Source organism: Pteronotus mesoamericanus, unplaced genomic scaffold (genome assembly GCF_021234165.1).
Source record: "Pteronotus mesoamericanus isolate MK-2021 breed Mesoamerican mustached bat unplaced genomic scaffold, CSHL_Meso_final contig_220, whole genome shotgun sequence".
Taxonomy (NCBI): Eukaryota; Metazoa; Chordata; class Mammalia; order Chiroptera; family Mormoopidae; genus Pteronotus; species Pteronotus mesoamericanus.
This window is the reverse complement of record NW_026555091.1, coordinates 6007756-6021412: the sequence shown is the minus strand read 5'-3', so window position 1 is coordinate 6021412 and position 13657 is coordinate 6007756. Positions and strand designations below refer to the sequence as shown.

At 47.3% G+C, this 13657-nt stretch overlaps 1 protein-coding gene across 1 annotated transcript in view; it reads left to right on the top strand.

Moving 5' to 3' along the window:
• Positions 1-4857: 4857 nt before the first annotated feature.
• The window catches only part of IMMP2L (inner mitochondrial membrane peptidase subunit 2), a 612206-nt gene continuing 603406 nt past the window's right edge, over positions 4858-13657 (top strand). Inside the window, exons 1-2 of the mRNA XM_054571369.1 lie at positions 4858-4914; positions 5378-5450. The gene's annotated coding sequence lies outside the window, so the exon portion shown is untranslated. The remainder of the gene's footprint in view (positions 4915-5377; positions 5451-13657) is intronic.

The window sequence follows — 13657 nt, the reverse complement described above, 5'->3', positions numbered from 1 at the left end:
GTCGTACGCTTAACAGCACTGTCCAGTGTGGTAACTTTTTCATCTTCCTAAGCAGAAATAAACCTGTGTTCTGAACCGCTGACCGCTCTGTGTTTTTCCTTTTGTTACTTCTCTGCATGAGCGTTTCTCTCCAGTCTTGTATATTCAATGTACCGGGGGTGGTTAAATTTGTAATTTGGTCTGTAAATGTAAGAAGGTGAGAACTAAATGAAAACTGCTTCAGAGGAGGAAACAGATATTACTTGGGCATTACTGGGAGATCGGGCCGGTGGCTCCAGGACACCCTTGCTGGGTGTAGTGAATTATCCATCTACTTCTTTGGGTTAGTTTTCTACTTCAGAGACTATGTGAATGGGTGTGTGTGTGTTTGTATTTGCATTGGGATGTGACGTAGTTGGACCTTAATATTAAGAACATATTTGCAGAGAGAGAAGTGTGTGTTTTGAATGTACGTTTGGGGACATGTGCTTAGCCCTCTTTTTTCCAGGAATCGCCTGTTCCATCCATAACAGTGACCCACGGGCAGCCAGTGATGTCTTCCCCTTGAGTGGCTCCATCAGAGCAGTAATTGATTGGCTCTCAGTGAACACCTGTTTCAAAGGGGCTGCTTTATCACTCTGTCTCCGAAAACAGGAATTGGTAATGGTGGGGAGGCTATTCTCTTCCCATTTTCACATTCCTGCCTTAGTCCATCACATGGAATTCTTAATCTCTTGGAAGTAGGATGGGAAAGTTTCTGGAGTTCTCTGGAGAGAGAGTTCCTCTCTCCAGCCTTCAGCGTCTCATCCCTGCGGACGCTGGGGGAGTGACTGACGTACTGGTGAGTTGGGGAAAAGGGCCATTGCGCACGTTCTGACTGGGCTCTTTTCCCTTCTTGTATGTGTGCAAATGGAGTGTGCTTCCCTCCCGGGGGCCTTCCCCACGGCCTGCGCACGTGATGAGCTCCCTGGCTCAGGCCTGCTCCCGCGATGGAAGAAACGCAGCTGCTTGAGGAGCTGCTGGTGACCAAGTGAGTTCAATTCAAGGGAAAGTGGTCGGAAACTTCATTTTGGCCCTCAGTCCCAGTCACATTCCCCAGTCATTTTACTGTGGCTATTTATCAACTGACTTAGGAATCAGAAGGGAGGAGGATGTGATAAATTGGCACCATAAAGTCCAAAATGACTGAGGCAGCCAATCATTTTGGGCTGGCCTCTTGAATGACAGATGTAAACTAGGGAACTGTGGCGTAAGTACCTTCCATCTGTCGTGTGGCTGGAAAGCACAGAAAATACATCTGGGAGAAAACAAAGCAGCTGTGTAGAGAGAAGCAGCGTCAAGCCATGGAGAGGGTCCCGATGGCTGCAGTCGCGGATGGGAGCCCAGCTGCATTAGACGGGCCTTGGGTTCCACGAAACCCCACTCAACCTCACACGGCCTCGCCTTTTTGCTGAGGCTAGCCCACGTTGCTTTTATAATTTTCCAAGAACACTGACCAACACACACTCTCTGAATTTCGTTATTCTCATCTGTACATGGTAGTGTGAATACTTGTCCTCTGTATCTTACTAAGAGAATAAAATGAGGTAATAGAGACAGAAAGAATCATAAACTTCCAAGAGGCCCTTTGATAATATCCCCGATAAATGGTTGTCCAGCCTTTTTCCTTGACAGGAAATCACTGTTTCTTGAGGCAATCTGCTCTCTTGTCAGAGTTCTCTAGTTGCTAGAAAATGGGCATATATGGAGTCAAAATTTTCTCCCTGGGAGCTCCATCTCATTTACCCTAATTCTATCCTCATGGGTCACACAGAATCAGTGCAGTCTCTCTTGCTCAGGGCAGCCCTCGAAGTTGATGAAAATAGCTATGGAGTTCTCATGGCAGCATTTCCTCCTCTAGCCTGAGTGTTCTTTGGTTGTTTAAGTGTGTGTCACGATTTCTCTGCTTCAGAGTGCATAGAATGACCACGGAAGTAAGTTTGGACACACAAGTTAGAGAAAAATTTTGATTGTCTTCACATTGCAAAATAGAAATAATAAAGACTTAGTTAATAAGGCAGTCAGCACATTCACATTTTTACGGTGTTTCCAAATTTCCAAAAGATATTTTCAGGATTCAGGAAAAAAATGAGGAATTCCCAGTTCTCAAATCAAAAGTTATTTTATATTTTTACAATACTTACGTGGTTTTAAATAACGATGAGCGATCAAAGTATTATATTTTGACAGAGTTATACTAAATGTTTCAGAGGTTTTCTATAAACAAAAAGACATAATAAATACATGTTACAGGAGCATATATTTCAATTACTTGTAAACATGATCTCTACTTGATAACAGAAAAAAATTAAAGACAGAGAAAATGTACATCAAACCCTAAATAAAACTGATTAAAAAATTAAAAGGCATTAAAACACATTAAAAATGATCACTCTTAAAATATGCAAAACATGAATTGCCCTGATAGTCGATCTTTGCTTATAACAAATATTGTAGATGTAGAAACATTTCTTTCATTTTGCCTTGATATTTGTTAAGCATGCATCCAAAGGCATTCTGAAATTGAGCATTATAGTGCACACAGCTTCATATAAGTGCCTTATTTAATTTTATTTGGTGTACTTGCCTTAGTTTTGAAAATTGATATTGCTTTTGAGAGTTCAGATTTTAGGTTAGCTTCTGATTTCACGTTGGAATGTTCTATGACAATTCATGTGTTCTTTGCACTTTTTCTATTCAAGTGTTTACACAGAGGGCTTCTGGGTGTAGCCAGCTTGCAGCAGCACCGGTCTTCCCCGTCCTCCCTCTTGTAACCAAAGCCCCGGGCGTAATTCAGCCAACGCATAGGAGACTCCGGAGGCTGAAACGTGGAAGGCGGACTATCTAGGCACCTGGGGACCTGTGTTCCCTTTTCTAAGTTTTTATTTTTTTAAGTAGTCATTATTCAAAAAATGATCTTTGTAGTAACATGTAATAGGTTCACAATTTTTAAAATGAATTAAACACAAATTTAAAATCTGTTTTAATTCTTAATACAGTAAATATGGACATATATATCCCACACAAACAAAATCTCTTTAAAGTCCTCGATCATTTTTAAGACTATTAAGAGAGCTGGAGGCCAAAAAGTTTAAAAACTCTATGATATCTTGCACTATTTGCTTACTGATTGTATATATGTGTGGATAGGAATAGATTTGAATATAACTGTATTCATAGAATTTGTAAGGCATGATGTCTAACCATAACTTAATTTTTTACCTTCGGAATATGTGGTTCACTTTCTCTCTGATGACATTAAAGCCACATGGAGCGTTGTTCTAATATAAGGTGACAAATCACACTTCAACTTCACACATAAAGCCAAATATTGTTTCAAATTTAATTGGATTTGAAGACAGTGGGATGCTATGAGGCTTTATCACAGCTACTATTTTTTAATAGATTATTTTTAGGGCAGTTTTAAGTTTACAGCAAAACTAAGCAAAAAGTAGGGTTCCCACATATCCCCTGACCCCGCATGTGCACAGCCTCGCCAGCTATCAACATCCGAGCACCAAAGTGGTCCATTCGTTCCAACTGATGAACCTCACTGACAGATCAGTATCACTCAGAGTCTATCCATCCCTCCTCCCCCAACCCTTGGCAACCGCAGTTCTTCTTACTGCCTCCATTGCTTTACCGTTTTCAGAACGTAGTTGGAATCATACAGTGTGTAACCTTTTCAGATGATCTCAGCTTCTTTTTAAGTACATTTGATGAATTTTAGTGAAAAAGTCAGGTCCAACTTAATAAGTCTTTTTGCACGTTTATTTACTTTCCTCTATAATAAAATCACACAGACTTGTCTTTGTTGCTTATCTTGACGCTCTCCCGACAGTTAGCTACCAGGGGCCAGGAACTCCACGGAATCACAGTGCCAGTGTACAAATCAGTCCTCTCAGCTACGTGCTTTTGGAATTAAATCCTTAAGGATGTCAAACAAACAAACACACCCAAACCCTCAACCCCCAAAACAAAAATAACCAACCAACCAACCAAACAAACAAAAAACCCCTAACAAACCTTACCCAGCAGTAATTATTTCAGGGACAAAGAAAAACTATGGGAGTGCACACACCCCCTTCACAGAGCAACTCGGTCTTCCGGAGACTCTTGCAGTTCTATTTATCAGGTTCTTCTAAGCCTCTGTGTTGGTTCTTAAACTTTTAGAATTACCGTGATTTTAAACCTAAATTACTGTAATTCTGAACAAAACGTAATACCCATTTTTGCATTAAATGATTTGGAAACGCAGTAGTTTGGCGGTAACCAGAAGGATCATGAAAACAAAATCAGAGGTATACTTGGGGAGAAAGGGATTTAAAAAAAAAGAGGAAAAAAGTATTTTCGGCCTGTTTGGTAGCTCTGGTTCCACTTTCCTGGTGTGTTGCTCTAACCCAGTGAAGAGTTTGTGCCATTCGAAGGCAAGGGGTTAAGAACGCAGTGTCAGTGCCTGCCAAGTAAAGCGCCTGTGGTGGGTTATTCCTGTTGGTGGGCTCGGGGCAGCGGGGTTGAGCAGTCGCCTCTGTGCACCTTAGTGGAAGCCCCACATAAGGACGGGTCTGGGCGGCGGTGGTCTGCCGCTGCCGCTGTGCTCTCGGGGTTTCCCCACCCGTAACTGCCGGGAGAGAGTAAACACTGTGAGCTTCAGACACTTGTAGTTCTAGACCCCCCCTTTCGGCACAACCGCGGCGCTGAGTTTAGGGGAAGCACTGGCAACTGCTTGCTGAAGGAGCCGTCGTGAGCCGTTGTAACTCCCGGCCAGGTTTTGGTTACAACCCTCCAGGGGCGGGGCTTCGCGCTGCCGCCGCGCGCCGGGGGGCGGGGGCGGGGCTTGCCGCCGGCGGAGGGCGTGGCCGCGCGGGCCTGCCCCTGGGCTGAGCTGCGTAGCGGGTGCGGAGGGCGGACGCCGGCGGCGGGCGGGGGGGCCTTGGGAGCTGATGTAGGGGGACCGGATAACCACTGACGCTGCCCGGGGGTCCCGAGGGCCTGGGACCCTCCTTGGGAGGCGGCTCCAGGCGGGGCGGGCGTAGCTGGGAGCGAATGGCGGCTCGGCCGGGGCTCGGGAGCATGCGTGCGCGCGCGTGCCGCTCAGAGGCCGCCCTGCTGCCTCCTCGTCCCGCAAACGCAGAGCGGGACCCCGGCGCCTCTTGCAGACCGCGGCCCCGATTCCGGAGCCGACCCGCCGCAACCCTCTCCAAAGGGAACCGCTGCGACCCCAAGTCGAGGCCGGGAGGGCGCGCTGTGGGGACGCGCTGGCCCCTGCCTGCAAGTGTTGGACTGGTGGTGGGAGTTTCTAAGGCTTGAGCCTCAGGGTTTTAAAACACGTGTCTGTCTCTGTCCTTTTCACTTTTAGGGTTTTGGCCAAATTGGGCGAGGGCACACACTATCCACTTACCCCTTCTCACCGAGGAAGAGCGGGAGAAAGGGTAAGTAAGGAATGAGCAGGGATGGAGGGAGCTAGGACTGTCCGGAGACAGAGCAGAGGACACAAGGTCTGGACCCTGGGCTGTCCCCAGGAGACCTTGGGCCCAATTCCTTGTTTTCATCAGGAGCCTGAGGCCCACCTTCAAGGGTCACATTCGCCAAGCTGAAGGACTTTTTCAGGGTTACAGACAAAGGTAGAGTTGGCTGCAAGTTTGCCCTTGCCCTTGACTCCCTCGGAACATTGGACTTGTACCTCTCAGCTTTGACTAATCCCTAGGATTGTACTAGTAAAGAATCCTGGTCCTCCTTGGTAATTCATGGGAAACACTCCCAAGGATCTTGATGTTTTAAAAGGGGACTCCTGTAAAAATTCTTGATGACCCCAAAGTATAAAGTTAATAGCAGTATCACATGTGTTGAAACTTCTTTTGGGATCTTCTTTCGAGCTTATAGAGAAAGGTGTTTTGGGGAGGAAGGCCTTTTTCTCTCGACTTTTTGCTCTGATACCCTCTCACCAGCATTCTGTTCATTTCTGAAAAGTTGCCACACAACACATGGAAGTGAAGGGTCGCTGTGATTTCGGGGTGTTCTCTTTCATTGGTCTTTTCCTGGGAATTTCCATTCCTCTCCACCCCATTGCTGCCCACTCCTCTCCCACGGGCGAAATGAAGCCCAGCCCCTCCCTTGTACGGGAACATACAAACAATTGCTTTGAATTAAAGTTCAGGTTGGTCCCAAGGACGAACAGGGAAGACCGCACTCGGATATTTATGCAGGAGAACGGGAACTGCCCCCTGATCCTGACATTGGCCACCTGTGGCCTGAGCCTGCCTTTTTATTTGTTTGAATCAAGTGGCAGGTGACTGACCACCTAATTTACTTTTTGAAAACCCAGGAAATAGCTGTTTGTTGATGATGGGTTCATTCACTGATTCAGTAGGTATTTATTTCCCTGTTGATATAAGTGGATTGATAGAATGATGTTGGAGATGGCTATTTTGGGTCAGGCCTTCGCCAGTTTTCTGTGGATTTTCTGAATAGCTTAGTGTTAATGCCCAAGACCGTCCCTATACCGCCGATCATTTGGTGTGTGGGCCTGTAGAGTGTCGTGGGAGAATGGTGTTATTTTTCTGACTCTCCGGTTGTCTCAGTAATAAACTTTCAAAGCTGACTGACCATGGTGATTTATGTCCTGTAATGAATAGTGTAGTCATTCCCAGCGCAATGAACGTATTGCACCAGTATCATAATTAGGTGAGGGTAGTTCTTTGAATTGTTCCATACAAATGACCTAAGGTTAAGAAGCTTGCAGAGTGTTAGGGAAGCAAACCCTGAAGTTCACGTGTGTGGGTCACTGTGCATTGAACCTCATTTTTTATCGAAGTGAAAAAAGTGTCTTTCTGGTTACAAAGGTTAAAAAAGTTATTTAAAATTACATCTTGCAAGGATATAAAAGGTAGAAAGTGAGTCTCCTCTGGACTCCCCATGCTCACTGTCAACAAGTTGTGTTTATTCCTTCAACTTTTTGTTTTGTAATTATATATTACTATTTGGCAAAATTCTAAATTTCTGCCTTTTTTTCTCTCCATATTTTGTTGGCTATTTACCACCATTCCTGTTTCACGCCCAGGCCTCCACGGAGAAGTAGCCTGCCTTTTACGTATAGTCTTTTCGATGTGGGCTTGATTCCTGGGCTCTGATTTTGTTAGCTCTGCCAGTTAAAACTTTGCTGCTCCTTCACTTGTCATCTGTCAAAACAGAGTGATGAGTATATTAAAACGAATGTGTGAAAAAAGCAGTGACTGGCCCCGCTGATTTCCTTCTTTGATCCTGTCTCTGGTCGCCCATCCCTTTCTGATGACTCTCCCTGTGATGGGGAAAAGCGATCTACTATTTAACTTTCCTACAGGCGCTAAGCCTCCTGGATGTTTGCCTTTTCACAGCGACCGCCTGTCATACCCAATCCTGGGGTTCCTGGGGCAAGGACTGACGCCTGATGTGCCTCAGACTCCCCCTGTCGGGTCATTCCACAGCCCTGCCTGCGTGCAGGGGGCCAGCTTGAAAACTGAAGGGACAGGGACAGAGTAGTGAAAAAAGCCCTGAGTTTCTAGAACGTGGTGGAAAATCCCTGATGTGGTGCCCAGAGCGAGAACGACATGCCGCTGTATTGAGCTGGGCGCTCAGAGCTGGGATGTCTATTCCAGAAATGTCTGTGGCGTATAAGAATCATCATAATAAACATGCTGATGCTTCCTGTCTGAACTGTCATGATTTTGCCAAGGTGCGGGTTTAATAACACGGCAAAGCTGAGTATTTGGTGTTGCTGCTGCTGCTGCTCTGGAAGCCAAGAAGACAGGTCCACAGACCTCTGATTTCACACTAGAAGTCTGGCTGCGCTTGGTGAAGGAGTACCCTTTGTCAGTAGATTATAGGGTTACCAGCTGTCCTCGCCTGGTGTCTTGCACTTCTATCATACATCCCTGTCTGTAGGATTCAATATGTTTTATTCAAATGACAGCCACTGTAAATGAGCACCTGGTCAGAAACGCACGTGTCCCACAGGTGTCTTCCAGTGGCGTTGTTCTTGCAAGTTAAGGTGGAGTAGTTTCTTTTCTTGATGTTTTTTGTTTTGTTTTTGTTTTTTGGTGGAAGGAAAATATTTTTAAAGAAAAGCCTCATTGAAGGAACCTTTGTATTCCAAAAACTTATTTCCAAGTCCATTTTTTTGTTTGTAATGTTGATCAGGGTAATTATAGGGATACCATAACAAGCAGCAGTTAGCTTTCTAGGGCAGGACCCCCAAGCTTTTTAACTTGCTGTGTGCCCGCGAGGTGGGAGTGGCCCAGCAGACTAACCGGCATGCACAGCAGCATGTGGGCGAATAACCTGTTCTGAATTCCAACCTGGAGTGGCTTGGCCACACGCCCTCCACACTGAGGGCACCAGGGCCATTGAAATGCTCTGGAGGCTGTCATTCCTGGGCGGGCTGTGTCACTACTTAGCTGTATGGTCTCGGGCCCATATTCCTCCGCTGTGTAATGGGGCTGTTACTTATGATCCCGGTTAGACTGAGTGTAGCGTAGCACGGTATCGGGGACACAATAAGACCTCTGTAGTTAGAAGTTTCGTTTTCTTTCCTCTAGGCCCTTAGCCCAAGAGCAAGACTCCCCATCTCCTACAGCCCAGGCAGGCCGGGGCTGGGGGCGCCAACCTAGGGGAATGCCCCGTGGACTCGGGGATTTGGTTGTGGGGACTGGGAAAGGGTATGAGAGTAAGGACGAAGGGGAGGAGGGGTGGGCGGAGAGAGAGGTGACAGTGTTTTCTCAGCGCATGGACATAGGTCGCTGAATTACTTGTCTCAGGGAAAGAACTGCCTTTATCTCTGGCCTTTCGGGCTGGTCTTTTGTCAGGTTCTCTGCTGGAGACTCTGCCCTCCTTATTGCCTGCGTAGTCCAACGATCAATTTTTCTCTTTATCACTTTGGTACTGCCTGATTAACGGTGTAATTGATTTTTTTTTTTTTTTAATGGGTGGGACATAGTAATAGATGTCTGTATTTCATTAGGATCTGTTTTTTTTCCCCTGTACTCAAAGTCCAGTGGATATCATCTTATCCTTTCATTGGCCTATAGTTCATTCATTCCTCTTTTAAAAAAAATTTTGTTTTACGATATGCTGTGTGCATCGAACTAGATATAAAGGTGAAAAATCACCGTCCTTATTGAAGGAGTTACAGCCTAGTAGAATTTATAGTCTAGTAGAACAATAGGCGCCTCTGCCGAATCGTGTGCGATTCGCCGTTCGGAGATACACGGGGGAAGGGAGGCTCACAGGGGTTCTTGGTCCCTGGTGGAAACGCCAGGGAAGGGCTTCAGCAGCGGTTGTGTTTGAGCTGCGTCTCAAGAGCTGAGCAGGCGGAGCAGGCGGGGCAGGCGGGCAAGGAGCAGAGGGCACTTCCAGGTGGGGCCAGTGGCCTGAGGGATTGGTATTCTGGGTGCAGCGCGTGTTCTGGGAACTACGTGTAGGTCAGTGAAATTAGAGTGTGGAGGGCACAGTCAGGAGGGGAAGGAGGTGGGTAGCGGATTCGGGGCCACTTTCTGTCCCACCGAAGCCTGGTGCGTGACAGCCGAGGTCACTGACGCAGAGTGCTGGGTAGGCTGCCGGTGGAGTGGGGCGGGGGGTGGGACGGTGCAGGATTGGAGGCCAGAGCGGACAGGGCATTAGCCCGGATGACGGGCCGTTGAGAGCTCAGACAAGGGGCGAGTTGTGCAGACACTCAGGAGCGAGAAGGTTTAGGAGGGATGTGAGAGGAGGGAAAACTGGCTGGTCTTCGTGGCCGAATGTAAAAGGAGTGGGAGAGTGGGGACGTGAGAGTGAGGCTCAGGTTCCTGGGTAGTGAGAGGAGGGGGAAGAGGAAGCAGGTCTGACCGGGGGAGCCGGTGAGCTCAGGGGTGGGCGCGCTGCGCTGGACGGGCTGCGGGGTGTCGCTGGCGGGCAGGAGGGGTCTAGGAGGCTGGTGGCCCCGGGTTGGTGAGTCACTGGAGATGGGCGGGCGGGAGGTGCAGGTGTCCGAGGGCGGGCACTGGAGAGCTGGGGAACGGGAGGGGGACGAGGCGCAGAAGTGCTCAGGGGCCGCCCAGAAGGGGAAGGGAAAGGGGCTAAAGGTAGGGCTTAGGGAACACTGAAACTAGAGCGAAAAACCGAGAGAAGAGATGGAAGGAGGCTGACGGGGTCCGCCAGAGAGCCTGGGTGAACGGTGAAATCAAACGTTTCAGGCAACGGTAGAGTTGGAAGAAGTAGAGCCCAGTGAAAAATGCAAGGCTCCGGCCCTGGCTGGTGTGGCAGAATGAAGGGAAACGAGAAGATTTTATGTGGGATCCGACATGCTGCCTTGGCCGCGTGGCTCAGTGGGTCGGAGTGTTGTCTGTACATCAGAAGGTTGTGGGTTTTATTCCTGGTCAGGGCACACACGTAGTTTGTGGGTTCGATCCTCTCTGGGGCGTGTACAGGAGGCAAGCAGTTGATGCTCCCTCTCCCATTGATGTTTCCTCTTCTTTCTCTAAAACCACTGAAAAAACATTTTTAAAAAATACAGCACTCCCAGTCAAGTGTGATGAAGATTGTAAAGTGCCTGTTAGAAGTCACTGGCTTCGTTGGAAGGGTAGGGGCAGAAGCTCCACTACGGGAGGTGACCCAGTTAATAAGGGGGTGAGGAGGCGAGGGTCGCAGAGGTATCCTTGGCCCCTCCTCGGAGATTCGGGCTTCCTGGCCTGCGGTCCAGGATTTTCAAAGGTCTGCAAGGGATTCTACCGTGCCCCTGAGAGGGGGCGCTGCGGTGGACCCCACTCTGGTGGTCGAGGGGAGGGAGCCCCACAGAGGGGGAGATGTTGGAAGTGTCCTGGCCCGTCCTCACAGTTCGTTGGCTGGCACGGTTTCTCATGGGTGCAAACCAGGCTGTCCCTTCCTTGGCGTAATCCTCCCTTAAAAAAAATCCAGCTCTGACCCACCCTTGAATTGCCTGTTTACAGGATGCATTTGTAGCCAGAGGTCCACTGCTGCCCCGCTCCCTCCTCATCTGGCCCTTCTGCACCCGCTTTTCTAGGAGCTAATCCACTTGGGGGTGTGGGGGAGTCCCCTTTTATTAAAAGTTGCAAATTTTGAAGGAGTATCTACCAGAAGACTAAGCGAGAAATAACCATTGCCAAACATGAAAAATGATTCAATTTAGCAACCACTCATCAGCTGCCTTCCAGGCTGTGTAAGCTACAAGGATCGAGAAGAAGGGAGGGATGAGTCAGGTAGGGCTCCTGCCCTTACGGAGTCCTCAGGCCCGGGAGAGGAATGGATGTGTCCCTCGTGCCCTGTGCCATGTGTGTTGCCAGAGAGGCGGAGCTCAGTCTCATGTGGGGGCAGACAGTGGACATCTTTATGTGTGTGACCCCGAATGCTTCCCGCAGGAAGCAACGCATAAGCTAGGGCTTGCCGGGGAGTTTAGGGATGGAGTGCTGAGTTTTAGGACGTGGTGTCAGGAGAAAATAATGGTCCTTGGTGGCCCCATGATGGCAGCCAAAGCATTCAAGTTTCCTACCTCCTCGTCCTTGCTCTGCTTGGTGCCTTGCAAGGCATCTTTGTCTTCGAGGGAGCTCTTCGGGCACCGACGTAAGCGGTACGGTGTTTCGGCTTATGTATCGGTCCCAGCAATTTCCTCCTTAGTGGTACGAACTTTCTGTGAATTTACCACCACTGGTTTATCCTATATTGACAACTAAGACAGATCAGAGTGACGAAATCAGCATCTCTAGGGGTGACATCCAGTCCTGATGTTTTTCCAAGTGCCCCAGGTGTTCACATGGCAGCCCAGTACTTAGCCTGTTCTCAGGGACGACCAGAACCAGCAAGCACAAGCCCCGCTCCCATGGCCGTTCCTGTTTCAGAGTCTCACTGAACTCCTGCCAGGTTTGGTAACTCATAGCATGTTCTGGACTAGGAATACCCAGAAGGTAAAAGTACACATTTTTCTTTTATGTAATAAATCAAAAAAATTTAATCTTTGCAATTTTATCCAAAAGTTTATTCTGAGAGCTTGGTCTTCGTAATGGCACTCTGACATACGCACTTTTTTATATCTTTCTCTTGATAAATGTTTGTAGCATTTACGGTCAGCTTTTGAAAAATCGTCCTCCTTATAGCTGGAGGACACGTTGTAAACACATTATCCAGTTCCAGTTTGGGAATCGTGTGTAGCAGACATTTTTTAAAGAAGAGAAATGTTTGTAATGTGTTCTGTATTTTAGGATCATTTAATTTCATGTGATTTTGGCATTATGTAGACTGATACATTCACAACATCTCAGGATTCTTTTTCCCTTTCTGCCCTCTCTTGCATGTTTTCCTGCGCTGATGTCTCTCCTCTGGAGTTCTTTGTCTCCTTCCCACACTCTGCCTTCTGTCTGCTGTCTGCACCTCGTTTCCTCCCTGTCTTTGGACTCTGCCGATGTCAGGTTGGGGGACGAGTGGACTTCCTGGGGCAGGCCGGCATCGCGAGGGGCCATGAGCGTGTAAAGAACCCTTCCCCTGAAGCTGAGGGTGGACGGGAATAGTGGACCTAGAAAGCTGTAACGAGTAGGAAAAGATTACAGTTGCCTTAATCTACCTTAATTTTTTAAGAGACTATTAAAAAGATTACAATTGCTTTAATTTACCTTACTTTTTTAATAGACAAGTTTTTTTAGAGCAGTTTTAGGTTCACAGCAAAATTGAGCGGAAGGTAGAGATTTCCCATATTCTCCCCCCAACACACCACCCTGCTCAACCTTCCCTATTATTGACATCACTCACCAAAGTGATACGTTGGTTATAACTGATGAACCTCTATTGACACGTCAGTATCACCCACAGGTTATAGTTTACATCAGGGTTCACTCTTGGCGGTGCACTTCTGTGGGTCTGACTTACGCATTGGTATAATGACGTGCATGCGCCATTGTAGCATCATACACAGCAGGTCCACTGCCCTAAGCACCCCCCGAGTGCTGTCTGTTCACCCCACCCCCTCACCAAGCCCTGGCCACCATGGATCTCTTTACTGTTTCCATAGTTTTGTCTTTTCCAGAATATCCTGGAGTTGCAATCATAGAGCATGTAGCAATTTTCCCTTAATTCTTAGTTTGCCTGAGAGAGCAGATTATTTACAAAGCACTTCTTATATTTTTTCCAAGAGCTTGCTTGTTTAATAAGAGTTTTATTAGTGTCAGATTCAAATGCTAAATAATTACTTAGTTGTGTTAGGAAATAGCTCTTTAGCATTGTTACTGTACAAGGGCAGCTCGAAGCACTTTAGGAACCCATTAGCTTGTGTTTGCTATGAGTCTCCGTGACTCTCACGTGTAAGAGAAGCGCTGTAGTCTGCACACGTGGGTTAGAACAGTGTGTGCATAGTTCGAGACGCTCTGGGATGTGATGTTAATGCTCCAAACATTTCATCAAGCCTTTATTTTAAAACTTCAAAAAAATTTTAAAAAGATAAATTTCTAGACATTGAGGTGGTTATGAGGAGCAGAAAGAACATGGAATGGAGTGATGAAGATTTTTATTTAGGTGCTGGCTCTACCGTCAGCAGCGTGAACGTGATGGCCTTCTTGTCTTTGAACTTCATTTTCTTTTTGGAAAAATGGAGGTGCACTTCATAGGTTATTTCTGAGGACCGTAT